Source organism: Zingiber officinale, chromosome 1A (assembly GCF_018446385.1).
Source record: "Zingiber officinale cultivar Zhangliang chromosome 1A, Zo_v1.1, whole genome shotgun sequence".
NCBI classification, from domain to species: domain Eukaryota; kingdom Viridiplantae; phylum Streptophyta; class Magnoliopsida; order Zingiberales; family Zingiberaceae; genus Zingiber; species Zingiber officinale.
The window spans coordinates 131,721,163-131,735,581 of NC_055987.1; the positions used below are offsets into that span (position 1 = coordinate 131,721,163).

The 14,419-nt window shown below is 36.8% G+C and overlaps 1 long non-coding RNA gene and 1 pseudogene across 1 annotated transcript; both read left to right on the plus strand.

Moving 5' to 3' along the window:
• Window positions 1-9,378: 9,378 nt before the first annotated feature.
• LOC122003019 lies at window positions 9,379-11,842 on the plus strand (annotated as a pseudogene).
• A 132-nt stretch (window positions 11,843-11,974) lies between these two features.
• On the plus strand, window positions 11,975-12,732 carry LOC122009956. Its single transcript, XR_006119734.1, has 3 exons — window positions 11,975-12,205; window positions 12,276-12,404; window positions 12,612-12,732. It is a non-coding gene; the product is annotated as an uncharacterized LOC122009956 (long non-coding RNA).
• The last annotated feature ends 1,687 nt before the right edge of the window (window positions 12,733-14,419 follow it).

Sequence of the window (14,419 nt, forward strand, 5' to 3'; positions counted from 1 at the left end):
CAGGAATTTCAGTCAAGTATCCAGTCAACCTTGACCTACTTGACTTTCCTTCACAATCTTAACTGGTCAACTTTGACCAAACGGGAATTGTATCAACAATCTCCCCAAATGAACAACTGCACCTGCATTGTCCATATCATCTATATTGTATCAACAATCTCCCCAAATGAACAACTGCACCTGCATTGTCCATATCATCTATACCCAATATATTGTCAAACATCGAAACCCAAACAAAGACTCAGGCTTAGTTAACCAGGTCAACCTTGACCTAGGGAATATTGCACTAACAGTTAGTAGTATATAGCTTTTCGGCACAAAGGATGCGAATTAGCGCATACCAAGTATTCGATTAAATTACTAGCACGGTTAAAATGCAACTTAGGCATTTTAATAGCTTAGTTAAATGCAATAGAAGCATTTCACAGCTCATATAGTCTTGCTACAGCTTTTACAGGACCAGATGTCCAATGGGTGGGCTCCCACAGTCGCCTCTAGGTTTAGATAACCTAGTTCTGGGTTTAGACAACCTAGTTCTGGGTTTAGACAACCTAGTAAAAGCAAGACAGAAATTTATTAGCTTATGTTCAGTATTTTACTTTCTCAGTGGCACTGTACTGGATTAGATATCCATTGGGTTGGGCTCCCACAGTCGTCCCTAGGTTCAGATAACCTAGTAACCCTACTAAATTCGGGACTTGCAAACCCGGGTCTAGTTAGGGATGCGCGCACAGCACGTACAGTTGCCGGGCCCAAACAGCAGCATGATTAGTATTTTCATCTATTATATATGTAGTTTTAAACTCTCACAAAATAGTTAGGTGAAATCAGTATAGCTTTAACATTTGCTAGAATTAGCTCAGTTCATGCTTCAGTTCAGCTAACTCTTATGATTATGTATGATAGCTCTATGTTCAGTTTTTTATTACACATGCTTTAGATGATAGTATGCCTTGACTAGCTTTGATTTCTATGTATGATAACATGCCATGTTTTAGTCTAAACAGTACATATTTCAAATAGTATGTTTTAAAAGCATATTGCATCGAAAGCATGTTTTTGTGAGGTAGATGATTTCTTACTAAGCGAAAGCTTACAGATACTTTTTCCTTATACTGCAGATAGAGGTAAAGGAAAAATGGACTAGTGGAGGCTGGAGGGCAATACGATGAAGATGTGTGTGGATGGAACTTGGAACAAAGGTCTTAGGGAATCGCAGTGAACCTTGTTTTGGACATTTATGAACTTAGCATTTCTTATTACGCTACTTTTACTCATTTAAGTGTTTGCATGCATGGAGTAATAGAAACTCTGCTTAGATTGTTAGTAAACCTGTTTAGAATGCTAGCTGATTGTTATTAGAATGTTTTCTAGTCATTTTAGAACTTGTAAGGTGATTGAGGCACAAAACAGTGCTGAAATCAGAGCTTAGCTGCAAAATCAGAAACCCCAATCGATCGGTGGATCGATTGGGGGTTGTCAATCGATCAGCTGATCGATTGGGCAATTTGTTCCGCGAACAGTAGGCTTCTGGATCGATCAGCCGATCGATCCAGCAATTTCTGTCGTGAACAGAGAGCTCCGGGATCGATTGACCAGACTGGTTCGATCAGCCGATCGATCCAGAATATTGCCCCGAGCACAGTAGCGTGCTGAATCGATCACTGGATCGATCCAACCCAAGTTCCGCATACAGTAGCATGCTGGATCGATCACCGGATCGATTCGACTATTCCAATCGATCCGTGGATCGATTGGGAGGCCTGATATTAGCTAGAAACCCTTAGTTAAGTTCCTTGACCATAAGGGGAGGTAATAATGACATGAATAGTTTAGATTACACCCCTTAGCACATGTAGAATAGAGAAAAGATAATAGTTTAGCAAAATTTTAATTAGTACAGCTTCCGCACCTAGATTTAGTAATGGTCATGGAATAGTTTAGCACAGCATAATGTGACGGTCCGGCCTTACAGCCTAGCCAGTAGAAGGCGGGTCGTTACACTTTCTATTATGATTAATTTCTGATGTTAACTGTGGTTGAAGTTGCCATGGAGCTTAATTCAAAATTTCATCAGATTTGGATATGAATGAATGGTTTGAGTTTTAGTTCTTAAAGCATGCAATTTAATATAGTACAGATTTCTTTAGAGTATAAAGTGCAGATTTAGTTAACATTTCAGGTGCAGAATTTAGTTAAATCTATGCAACGAACTGGCTTTTATTCCAAGTATATAGTTAGATTTTTCTTTAAGCTTTTAGTTTCTCTTTGTTTTGCTATTAGGCAATGAATATAGAATGGTTTGGATTAGGTATTGGTTTATTAGACTAATTGGAGGTTGATCCGACAGTGATTTTTGGTTTATTTATGATGAAGTAGGTAGTGTAATCCCCTTAGTGCAGAAGTGTGGACGAAAGGGTGAAGATGAGCATATGTAATATGATGTTTTGGTGAGTATCATGTATTAAGACTAAAAGATGATTTGAAGTGATGTAATGAATTTAACAGGTAAGAAGTATGTGATTGATTTAGATATGCAAGTAGTAACTTCAGAGTAGAAGTTTAGTTTAGAAGATGAGAAAAGAGATTTAAAGGTTAGATCAATTCGGAGCATGATTTCTACTATTTCTAGATGACCCTAAATGTTGGTACAACACTTGTTTAATGACAAAATCTTTCTTCTAGATAGGGTAATGGTTAGATTAGATAACTCTTTATCATGACTAAAGGAGTAAGATTGTAGAATGAGTAGAGTTGAAGTTTACCTTATGTTAGCTGAATTTATGCAGTTATGAACCATCAATTTTATGATATTTGAATGTTACTACAGTATTGAGGTTTAATGTAGTTGCTTCACCTAACTGCTTAGGGGGCTTGGAATTATGGAACAACTAGAGCTGTAGTCTTTATTCTAAAGACACAGATAGTTAATAGAAAGCATTGTAGAACGAGGCTTTAGATTTCGTTTAAATATGCATGATTGTGTGTTACCTAGTTGATTTCACTTATAGATGCATATTTAAAAATACCCTAACGGTATTTTGAGTTTAAGAAAAGTATAAGAAAGATAAAGAAAAGAAAGTAAAAGGCGAAGGCTTAAATAGATCCTAAAGTCAAGACTTTAGGGATTTTGGCACACAAGGTGCTTATTAAAATGCCAAGGCATTATATATTTGAAGTATTAAAGAATAACAAGTATAAGGAAGTTATAGTTAAAAAGAAAATAAGTATTTTACTTTTTAATGGCATGTACCGGACACAAGGTCCATTGGGTGGGCTCCTAGATCGCCCCTAGGCACAAGATCGTCTAGAAGTACCTTAGTAGTTTCAGGATTAGCTACCTCGACTCATATTAAGGATGCGCGCAAATTGGTACAATGCCGGGCCCAAGAGAAGTTGATTATTATTTTAAAGTAATAAAGTACAAGTTTTGAAACAAATGAAACAAGCTTCATTTATGCTTAGAATCAGTAAGTTTAGTTCTTTTGAGTTCTAGCATGCAGTATTAGTTTTGTTTGTTTCCTGATTTGATATTTAGCATGATTAGCTTTTCTTTGCTATTAGTTTGACATGAGTAGTTATGTTTATGCTTTATTTTCTTTTATAACATATAGTTTCTAGTTCTTTCTGTATACATGCATATTCGTGTTTTTGTGAGTTAGATAGCGCTTACTAAGCAAATTTTGCTTATAGACTGCACTTCCTCTTACTGCAGATACAGGAAAGGAAAAGATATAGAAAAGAAGGCGACAAGGAGGTGTTCAAAGGATGTGTGATGCTAGGACTATGGAAGCTTTGGGACTAGGAAATAAGTTTTATTTTAGTTTCCATTGTCTTTTGCTATGTTAGGAGTATTTGAGATAGTATATGATATTTTGATGTGATTAGGATATAGTAGATGAATTGTGATATGGTGTGATGAGTTATGGTGTTGTTTTCTTTATTGGATTTATTATACTGCGTGGTTGATTGATATGTGTTCCAGCCGCTTGTGGCTGAGTATATATTCCATGTATTATTGAATATGGTCACCGGTACCGGGGAGACTCTGCCGAAATTTTTCGGTAGGGTTTCCATGTGATTTTTAATCATACCGATTAAGTAGAGTTAGTAGTTAAGTAACGGTCATCCTTAGAGAGTAGTAGTAGTAAGAAGGGTGATCGTTACAAAAACTAGGGCTTAGAGAAGCTAGAAATTTAACCTAACATGCTCGTGTATCTCTTGATAATGTGATATGAATGTAGTTAGGTGTTCATGCTTTTATGTTGTTTTAAAGTTAGCTTTCCCTTCATTTATGTTTCGGCCAAGAACAAAACTAGGGCTTAGAGAAGCTAGAAATTTAACCTAACATGCTCATGTATCTCTAGATAATGTGATATGAATGTAGTTAGGTGTTCATGCTTTTATGTTGTTTTAAAGTTAGCTTTCTCTTTATGTATGTTTCGCCCAAGAACAAAACTAGGGCTTAGAGAACCTAGAAATTTAACCTAACATGCTCATGTATCTCTTGATAATGTGATATGAATGTAGTTAGGTGTTCATGTTTTTATGTTGTTTTAAAGTTAGCTTTCCCTTCATGTATGTTTCGGCCAAGCCCAAAAACTAGGGTTTTAAAGAAGCTAAAAGTTAACCTAGCATGCTCATGTATCTCTCAATAATATGATATGAATTTAGCTAGGTGATTATGCTTATATGTTGATTTAAAATCTAGTTTCCTTCATGTGTGTTTCGACCAAGACCAAATTAGGGTTTTGAAGAAGCTGAAAAGTGAACCTAGCATGCTCATGTACCTCTTGATAATATGATATGAATTTAGCTAGGAGTTCTCACTTGCATGTTGCCTATAGCTTGGTTTTTCTCCTTATGACTGGTTCGGCCATTATGAGTTTAAAAGCTTAGATATGCTTCACATGATGTGTTATGTATTAGGAAATGTTATTTACTGATGCTATGCATGATTGTGTCTTTTATGATGTGCCTTGTGCCCAATTATGCATGTTTTATGATATGATAGATGACATGTTCATTATGTATGCTTATGATCAATGCATGTGCTTTGTGCCCAATTATGCATGTTTATGATATGATAAATGACATGTTCATTATGTATGCTTATGATCCATGCATGTGCTGTGTGCCCAAATATGCATGTTTTATGATATGATAAATGACATGTTCATTATGTATGCTTATGATCCATACATGTGCTGTGTGCCCAAATATGCATGTTTTATGATGTGATAAATGACATGTTCATTATGTATGTTTATGATCCATGCATGTGCTGTGTGCCCAAATATGCATGCTTTACTCCTCATGATATGATAAGATAAGATGTGTTATGTTATGATATGAACCATGATATGATATTTTACTTTGTATGGCTTGTACCAAGGGTGGGCTCCATAAGCGCCCCTAGGCCGACGGACTATGAACGGGTCTAGTAAAGGGATGGACTCCTTAGTACGCCCCTAGGTCGACGGACTATGAACGGACCTAGATCCCTAGTAGGTTCGGGGCTACCTACCCTGTCTTAGGGATTGCGCACATTTATGTATGTATGTGGTACAAGCCGGACCCTCATGATAATATTATGTTCAAGTACTATATGCTATGTTTTAAACCATCTTGCATATGGCATGACCCATGTTTTAAAAGACATCTTGCATAATACGATTTATGATTTATAGGACATGATGATTGATGATATGATACAACATGATGTTATTTAAGAACTGATATGATATGATTTACGATATGACATGCTATGCTCCTATGACATTTGGATTTATGATATGATTTAGCATGATGTTCCTTATGATTTATGATATAACATGCTATGCCCTTATGATGTTAGATGATCATATTTTATGGTTGTATGCTTATGTGTTTATGCATTGATATATGAATTTTGTGAGTAGGAAAGGATCTTACTAAGCATGTGTGCTTATATCTTACTTTCCTTGTACCACAGATAAGGGCAAAGAATGGATGACCTAAGGGAGCTGCAGGAGAGGCAAGGAGATGTGTGTGCACTACAACAAAAACCCTCATAGACATCAGTGGAACAACAACGGTTTTAAGCAAAAACCGATGTCTTTGAGTATTTTACACCGATTTTTCTAAAAACCGGTGTCTATGAGCGCAGATTTTCGCTCATAGACATCGGTTTTTTAGGCGATGTCTATGAGCGCCTTTTTTTTCATTAATAGACACCGATTTTAACAGCGATTTTTAAAACCCGGTGTTAATGAACCAAAATAAAATATTTTAATATTCCACCAGCCAAAATTTGCAACACTGTGAAGTTCCCTCCAAACCTAACCCTATATCGCGTCCCTTCCTTCGACTATCTGCCTCAGCCTAAACCTAAACCTCCAACCATCTCTCTCAACCTCATCTCCCTCTTCCCCTTCCTAGATCGACTCCCCTTCCTCTCCCGATCAGGATCAAGACACGACGCTCTTGCTTTTCCGTCCAACCACACCGCATCTCCTCCAACTCCTCCCTTTTACAACGCCGCATCTCCTCCAACTCCTCCCTTTTACAACGGGTTGTCTTGCAGTTGCCGCTTTCTCCGCTCTTGCTCACGCTGTTAGAGTGTATACTAAAAGCCTAGCTTTTGGTATAAACATTTATCTAGAAATAAGAATCACATTGGTCAAATGTCTACATTTATGATAAATGTAGTTGTTCAATTAATTTATATTGTAGATAACATGGTGTGTGGTGTCACACACAGAAGATCATGTTATCAGTACCTTATAAATTATAAACAGTAGCTCACGACCATAATGGAAAGGAACAAACCATTGGAAGGTCGTAGTGTAATTAGGTATTAGTTTATCTTAACTATATAATTACACTAGTACACTTAGAGTGTATTGAGTAGGACCATTAGAGGTCGTTTCTTTTATACTGACTTTATAAAGAAACAAAGACCTCAGTTATTATGGAAGTGTGTGCTCTTAATCCTAATATAATAACAAGCACATATATTTGATATTTATTTCTTTAATTTATCAATGGGTGAGATTTAGTTCGATGAATCAATAAGCCTGATAAGTTGGGAAATGATATCACTTATAGTGTGTGTTGTTGATTATAGAAGGAAACTGTGTCCTAGTGATATAGGTTGAGAATGTCCCCAAGAGGAGCTCATAAGGATTGTCATGTTAAACCCTGCAGGTGGACTTAGTCCGACATGACGATGAAGTTGAGTGGTACTACTCTTGGAGCTAGATATTAATTAAGTGAGTTGTCAGTAACTTAATTAGTGGACATTTGTTATCTTAAACACAAGGAGACTAACACACTCATAATAAGAAGGAGCCCAAAAATGTAATTTGGGATTGGTGCGGTAGTTCAATAATAGTTCTTTAGTGGAATGAATTATTATTGATGAAATTAAGTTGTGTGTTAAGCGAACACGGGATGCTTAATTTCATCGGAGACCAAAACCAATTCCTCCTCGGTCCCTATCGTAGCCTCTAGTATATAGAGATTTATACCCACCGATACCCACCTTCTTACCCATCCAATGGGGTCGGCCAAGCTAGCTTGGAACCCAAGCTAGGGCCGCCAAGTCCAAGTGGATGAGCCATGTAGGTGGTCACCAAAGCTTGGGTCCCAAGCTTGGGTGGCGCCACTAGAATATTAAAGAGGATTTTTATTAAAATTATTTCTTATGTGGATATCATGATTTTAAAAGAGAGTTTAAAAAATTAAAAATTTCCTTTTATAACTTTCTACAAAAGATTAAGAGAAGAGATTAATCTCTTTCCTTATTTGTAGATTAAAAGGATGGTTTTAATTTTTGGTAAAAACTTTCCTTATTTGTAAATCATCTACATGTTTAAAAGAGAGTTTAAAATTTGAAATCTTTCCTTATTTGTTGATTAAAGGAGGATTTTAAATTTTAAGAAAACTTTCAATTTTAATCATGTTCATGATTTAAAAGAGAGTTTAAAATTAAATATTCTCTTTTATAAGTTTCTACAAAAGATTAAGAAAAGATTTGATATCTTTCCTTATTTGTAGATTAAAAGAGATTTTAATTTTTAGAGATAACTTTCTTTTTATCCACATGTTTAAAAGAAATATTTTAATTTATAAAATTTCCTTTTTATTAACCACCATGAAGGTTAAAATTATTTGAGAAATTTTTATAAATTTCTGAAAGCAAATTAGGAAGTTTTAATTCTTGTGTGAATTAAAATTTCCTTGATTTGTGGAATGGTGTGGCCGACCATTGTATTTGTAAAAAGGAAATTATTTTTAATTAAATAAAATTTTCTTTTTCATGGCAAAATAATTAAGGAAGTTTTTAATTAAATTTCCTTATTTGCCAAGACCAAGGATTATAAAAGAGGGGGTAGAGAAGGCTTCATGGTAAACAACTCTATTCTATTCTTCCTCTCTTTTCCTCCTTGGTGGCCGGCCCTAGCTTCTTCCTCTTCTCTTCTTCTTGTGGCCGGCGGCAATCCCTCTTGGAGCTCTTGATGGTGGCCGGTTCTAGCTAGGAGAAGAAAGAGAGAAAGGAGGTTTTATTTCTTGCATCCCTTGGAGCTTGGTGGTGGTGGCCGGACCTCTACTTCTCTTGGAGAATTTTGGTGGCCGAAACCTAGAAGGAAGAAGAAGGTGCTTGGTGGTTCTCATCTCGGAAGATCGTTGCCCACACAACGTCCGAGGTTAGAAGAGGAATACGGTAGAAGATCAAGAGGTCTTTCTAAAAGGTATAACTAGTATTTTTCCTTTCCGCATCATACTAGTTATTTTTGGAAATAATACCAAATACAAGAGGCTTACGATTCTAGTATTTCGAATTTATTTTCGATGTAGTGTTCTTATGTTTTCTTCTTTTCCTTGTGATTTGATTGTTCCTTTTGGTTAACCTAAAGTTATTTTAGGAAATTAAATATTATCTTTCTATAAAAGGTTTTGTCTAGTCGGTGGTGGTTACTCCCATATCCAAGAAGGCCATGTGCCTCGCCACGTCAGTACTGGGAACCAATTATGGAAATTAATATTTAATGGAATTAATAACTTAGGTGATTTGGATCGAACGTGTTAAGTTCCGCAGGAGATCCAAGTCAAAACCTAAAAGAACAAATAGATTAAGTTTTGGATCAAACGTGTTAAGTTCCGCAGGCGATCCAAAATTTAATTTAAAAGAACACATGGTAGCTAGGAAAAGGTTCAGACCTTTGTACAAAATTTTTGTACAGTGGAACCTCTAGGCTTTCTGAGTAGCAACCAACACACGCCTCGGCGCCCGCCATCGCCAATCGAGATTCTTATGAGCTGTGATGCTTTGAATCCGGAAAGGGTGCGGTTAGAGAGAGGGAGTGTGGGTGTAGATAACGTGATATGGCGACTATGGCGGATACGGCGAAGGTGTTCAACATGTCGTTGGCAATGATGTGCGGCATCAAGGCGGAGAAGGAGATCTTGCGGGACGGCAGCTATTACAGCCTCTCCACCGGGATTCTCCCCTCCCTCGGGGCCAGGAGCAACCGCAGGGTCAAGCTTCGGAGGTTCATCGTTTCCCCTTACAATCAGTGATACAGGTCTGGTGTTCTATTCCCTCTGCCGTTACTAGGGCGAACTCCTTTTTTTTCCGTTGGAGATTGTGAGCTGTGGGATTTGCTCTGGATGGAAAGCTTGTGGGGTTTTTTCTCTTGTTCTTTGCCTTCTTTTTGTTCAGATTTTTTCCCTCTTGCATGTAAACCCTTTTTTTCTTGGTCATGAACCCTTGAAAAATTCGAACTTTCTTATGGATCGATATTTCTTGTGGAACTTCGGTGATAGATTTGATGTGGGATTCTCTTTGAATAACTTTTTACCCTTTATTATTATTATGATTATTGTTTTTTTGAAAAGAGTTGTATTCTCTCCTAACTCCTAATTTGTATAATTTAGTGAAGATATTGTGAGAAAGATTTAGGACTTTGAGCTAAGGATCCTAGTCTTCAAGGTGCAATTTTTCAGATGCGTAAATATTGATTTTCTACTCTTTCATTGCATATAAACTTCTTTAATCCCCATCTCTATTTTTTTTCTCGGTTCTAAAAGGTTTTTTTTTGTTTTTCATATATAAAAGCATCAGGGTTTACGTTGTCTAAATCTTTTGTTGGGGTAATTTTGCTTTTACTTTTCTTTCTTTCGTGACAATTTATTATCCTTGTCTGGAAATAAGAAACCCTCAGCCGTCCTATTCATGAATACTACATCCAAGAGATAATTGATTGGAGACTTTTGTATTGCAGACATTTCTGATGTTTGAATTTCTATCACAGGGCATGGGAGATTTTCTTGATTGTTCTCGTTGTCTATTCTGCTTGGGTTTCTCCATTCGAATTTGGATTCCTTGGGCATGCGAAGGGAACTCTTGCCCTGGTGGACAATATCGTCAACGCCTTCTTTGCCATTGACATCATTTTAACCTTCTTTTTAGCCTCCCTTGATAGAACAACTTATCTGCTCATTGATAATCCTAAGCTAATAGCATGAAAATATTTGACCAGTTGGTTTGTTCTTGATGTTTCTTCCACTATCCCTTCTGAACTTGCACGCAAATTGTTGCCTCATAAGCTCCGCTCTTATGAATTCTTCAACATGCTCCGTCTCTGGCGTCTCAGAAGAGTTAGTGCACTATTTGCAGAGTATGCTTCTTAAATAACTATGTGAATGCTTTTTGTGTTCCCTGAGGGAAGATATTATTGCCTTCCAACTAATTCCACACACTTCATTTTTCATTTACCAGACTAGAGAAAGATAGGCACTTCAACTACTTTTGGGTTCGATGTGCAAAACTTATTTGTGTAAGGATATTTAATCTTTACCATCAATTCGTGCATTCACTTACCTTTTGCAGTTGATACTTCGACTGATACTGTCATTTCATAACAATCTCATAAGTGACTCTATCTGCTGTGCACTGTGCTGGGTGCTTCTATTATCTTCTCTGCAAGGTATCATAATCCAAGCAGTACTTGGATCGGTGCTTCTATGCCAGATTTCCACGAGTGAGGCTTGTGGATCCGCTATGTGACCTCGATGTACTGGTCAATCACCACCCTTACAACCGTTGGTTATGGAGACTTACATGCTGAAAATACAGGAGAGATGATTTTTGACATTTTCTACATGCTCTTTAACCTTGGACTAACAACCTATTTAATCAGAAATATGACCAATTTGGTAGTTCATGGAACTAGCAGAACTAGAAGATATGTAAGTTTCACAATGCAAAACTTGATCAATCCATTCAGATGGTAGCAAGTTGTACTTGCAACCGATATTTACTCTTGTTTTACTTTTATAGCATTAAAGATATGTACTGGTCATTGCAGAGGGATACAATCCAAGCAGCCACGGGGTTTGCACAAAGAAATTAGCTTTTAGAACGCTTACAAGAACAAATGATCTCACATCTCAGTTTGAAGCTCAGGACTGACTCAGAAGGCCTCCAACAGCAAGAGACACTGGATGCTCTTCCCAAAGCCATCAGATCCAGCATTACTCACTATCTATTTTACTCACTGGTTCAAAGTGTCTACTTGTTCCATGGAATATCTAATGACCTGCTATTCCAACTGGTAATTATTAGAATTTTCTAACTCCAGATTTTGCCAAACAGAATATCACAACATAGTGCTCTCACCTCAGTATCTCATCTTTTGTATATTTGAAGGTATCTGAGATGAAAGCCGAGTATTATCCACCCAGGGAAGATGTGATCATGCAGAACAAAGCACCTACAGACTTTTACATACTAGTGACTAGCACAACGGTAAAAGAGAGTTTCCACTTGAGAATTCTATTTTTTCACATAACCTAAAAAAATTACCAAGTTTTTCATCATCTCAATGAAAATCTGGATTTTTTTTGTTTGTTTGTTATATGAAATAAGAATACAATCCATGTAAATGTGTATTTACAAATTCTAGAAAAACTAACTAATTTAAAATTTGGGAATTAGACTAGCAGGTGACGTGATTCCCGATCCCTTCGCTCGATTCCTCTCCTCACGTGGTGTACCCGATCAGAGTTTGGACATTAACAGTTTGAGGGTTGATTTTAGGTGTTTCGCAGTGACAAAATTGGCAGGTTGTGCAACTGAGATATCTGAAAAATGATTCAGCAACAATGCTCTAGAGTTGCCAAACAAGTGTGGAAGCCACTGCCCTCTTTTATGCACAAGGTCATTTCTTCCTTCGCTTTGCCTTTGTTTTAACACGCTGCATATGTTGATTTGCTATTTCGCCCTACAGAGAGGGATTCATAGTCGTAACAAAAAGGCAATGGAACTAGTGGCAAAAGGGTGGAGTGCTCTATAGGAAGTAGATAGGGTTATCGACTATGCCGATCGGAATGACACTCGCCTCATCCCGCAACTCAGAGTATGGACTCACAAACTAACTAAATAATCTTTTTTCTCTCTAATCGAATGTTTTTCTTGTATCCTTCACGAGCATACACTCGCTTTCCTCTTATTTCCTATTGAATTTTCAAAAGAAAGCAGATTTTTTTTTAAAAAAAAAATTTGAAGAGAACACCTGAACAACTGAGATAGGTTCAATTCAGTGGTATGTTCTTGTTGCCAATAGGGTGCAAAGGAGAACTTTGAATTGGCTCTTGAGATTGACAACATGAATACTCATGCACGATACTGGTTGGCCAGGATGCACTTTAAGTACCATGTTCCTGGGGCTTGTAAAGCAATGTGAGTTATTGACTTCCATAGCTTCAAATTATAGTATATGCTGTTCATAGCTTGGTCTTTGTCCATACAACAGTGCAAATGTTTCTCTCTTTTATTACTTCAATAAATATGAAATCTAAAGCCAACTTTTTTTTCATCTAGAAATTAAGAATATTGGTGGATAAAACTATATGAAACTGCTCAATTCCATTTTTCTTTTTATAGTTTGTCTATTGTAAAAACATAGATATACATGATATATATCACAGCCATGATATCCCAAGAGGGCTTCTAGCAACAACATTCCTCTTGGTTGTGTTTAACTGCCTCAGCAGTTTTCAGATATACTCCATGCCTGTTTTTGACAGCTTTGAAGCAAGTTATACAAGCCGAACAAATCGACCCTGCTCGATTTGGGTTCGATCTGGCTTCCGAGTATTTTATTCTGATTAGGATATGAAGCGGAAGCAGTACTAGTTTCTTTGGAGCTGGTAGGGTAGAACTACCTAGTCAAGGGGATGACAATGTAATTGGCACTTTTTCTAGTCAATGCAACTAAATTCTTAGCCTTTGTTTTTCAAATTTCCTTTTACAGAACAATATTTGCTTAGTAGTAAACTTTCATGAAATACTTTTTCCAATGATTCCATCTAAGATTTCTGGTTTCCAAGATCCATCATGTTAAAACCCTTTGCTTCTTGTGATAGTTATGCCAAATGCAGTGCCATGATGCAAATATAGTGCAAACATTCAAATATATCCTACAAGGCAAAAAAATTGAAGATGTGCTAAATCTATTTTGCTCTTTTGCCCTGTCATCTGTATGCAATATATATGCCTCACAGTATCATGTCAATCCTTCTACCATAATAGTGGATGTTGAAACAGGTGGAGACAAGGACTTTGGAAGAGTTGGAAGAGTTATTGGAATTTTCTAGTCAGAATAGGACATCCTTGACTCGGATTATGCTGGATAATATGGTGGTTCCTCTTCCAAACGGAGATGTAGATGTCTCAATGCTGAAGGATGCAGTCCAGTTGGTTATGGTAGATTTGAGACTGAGGTAATTGGTGGATTTATGAAAATGGCGCATGCCCATCTAATCAGTATCTCTTTTGCCTGAATTTTCATAATTTCTCTTTCAACATCTTCTTACTTGGTTCATGGTAGATTTGAGACTGAGGTAATTGATGTTTTTATGAGAATGGTGCATGCCCATCTAATCAGTATCTCTTTTGCCTGAATTTTCATAATTTCTCTTTCAACATCTTCTTACTTGGTTCATGGTAGATTTGAGACTGAGGTGATTGATGTTTTTATGAGAATGGTGCATGCCCATCTAATCAGTATCTCTTTTGCCTGAATTTTCATAATTTCTCTCTTTCAACATCTTTTTACTCGGTTCATGTTAAGGCGACTTGTGTGATCCCTGACATTGAGAATGCTCTTGAAAGCTCATGTACCAGATTGATGGTTCGAAAGCATCCAAATTGAGCTATTACTGAGACATTTTTGACTTTTTGTGTGAATTCGCTTGCCCCACAAGCAATTATTGTTTTCTGCAATTAACTTGGCAAATACAGCAAACCATTTTCTCTATTTGTATTTAGTTTAGTTTGACCTGCATTTAACTCATTTGAAGTTAACAATAATTTATTGATGGCAGTCAACACTCTAATCATGTACCCATAGAATTTGCAGTTCCTTTCTCA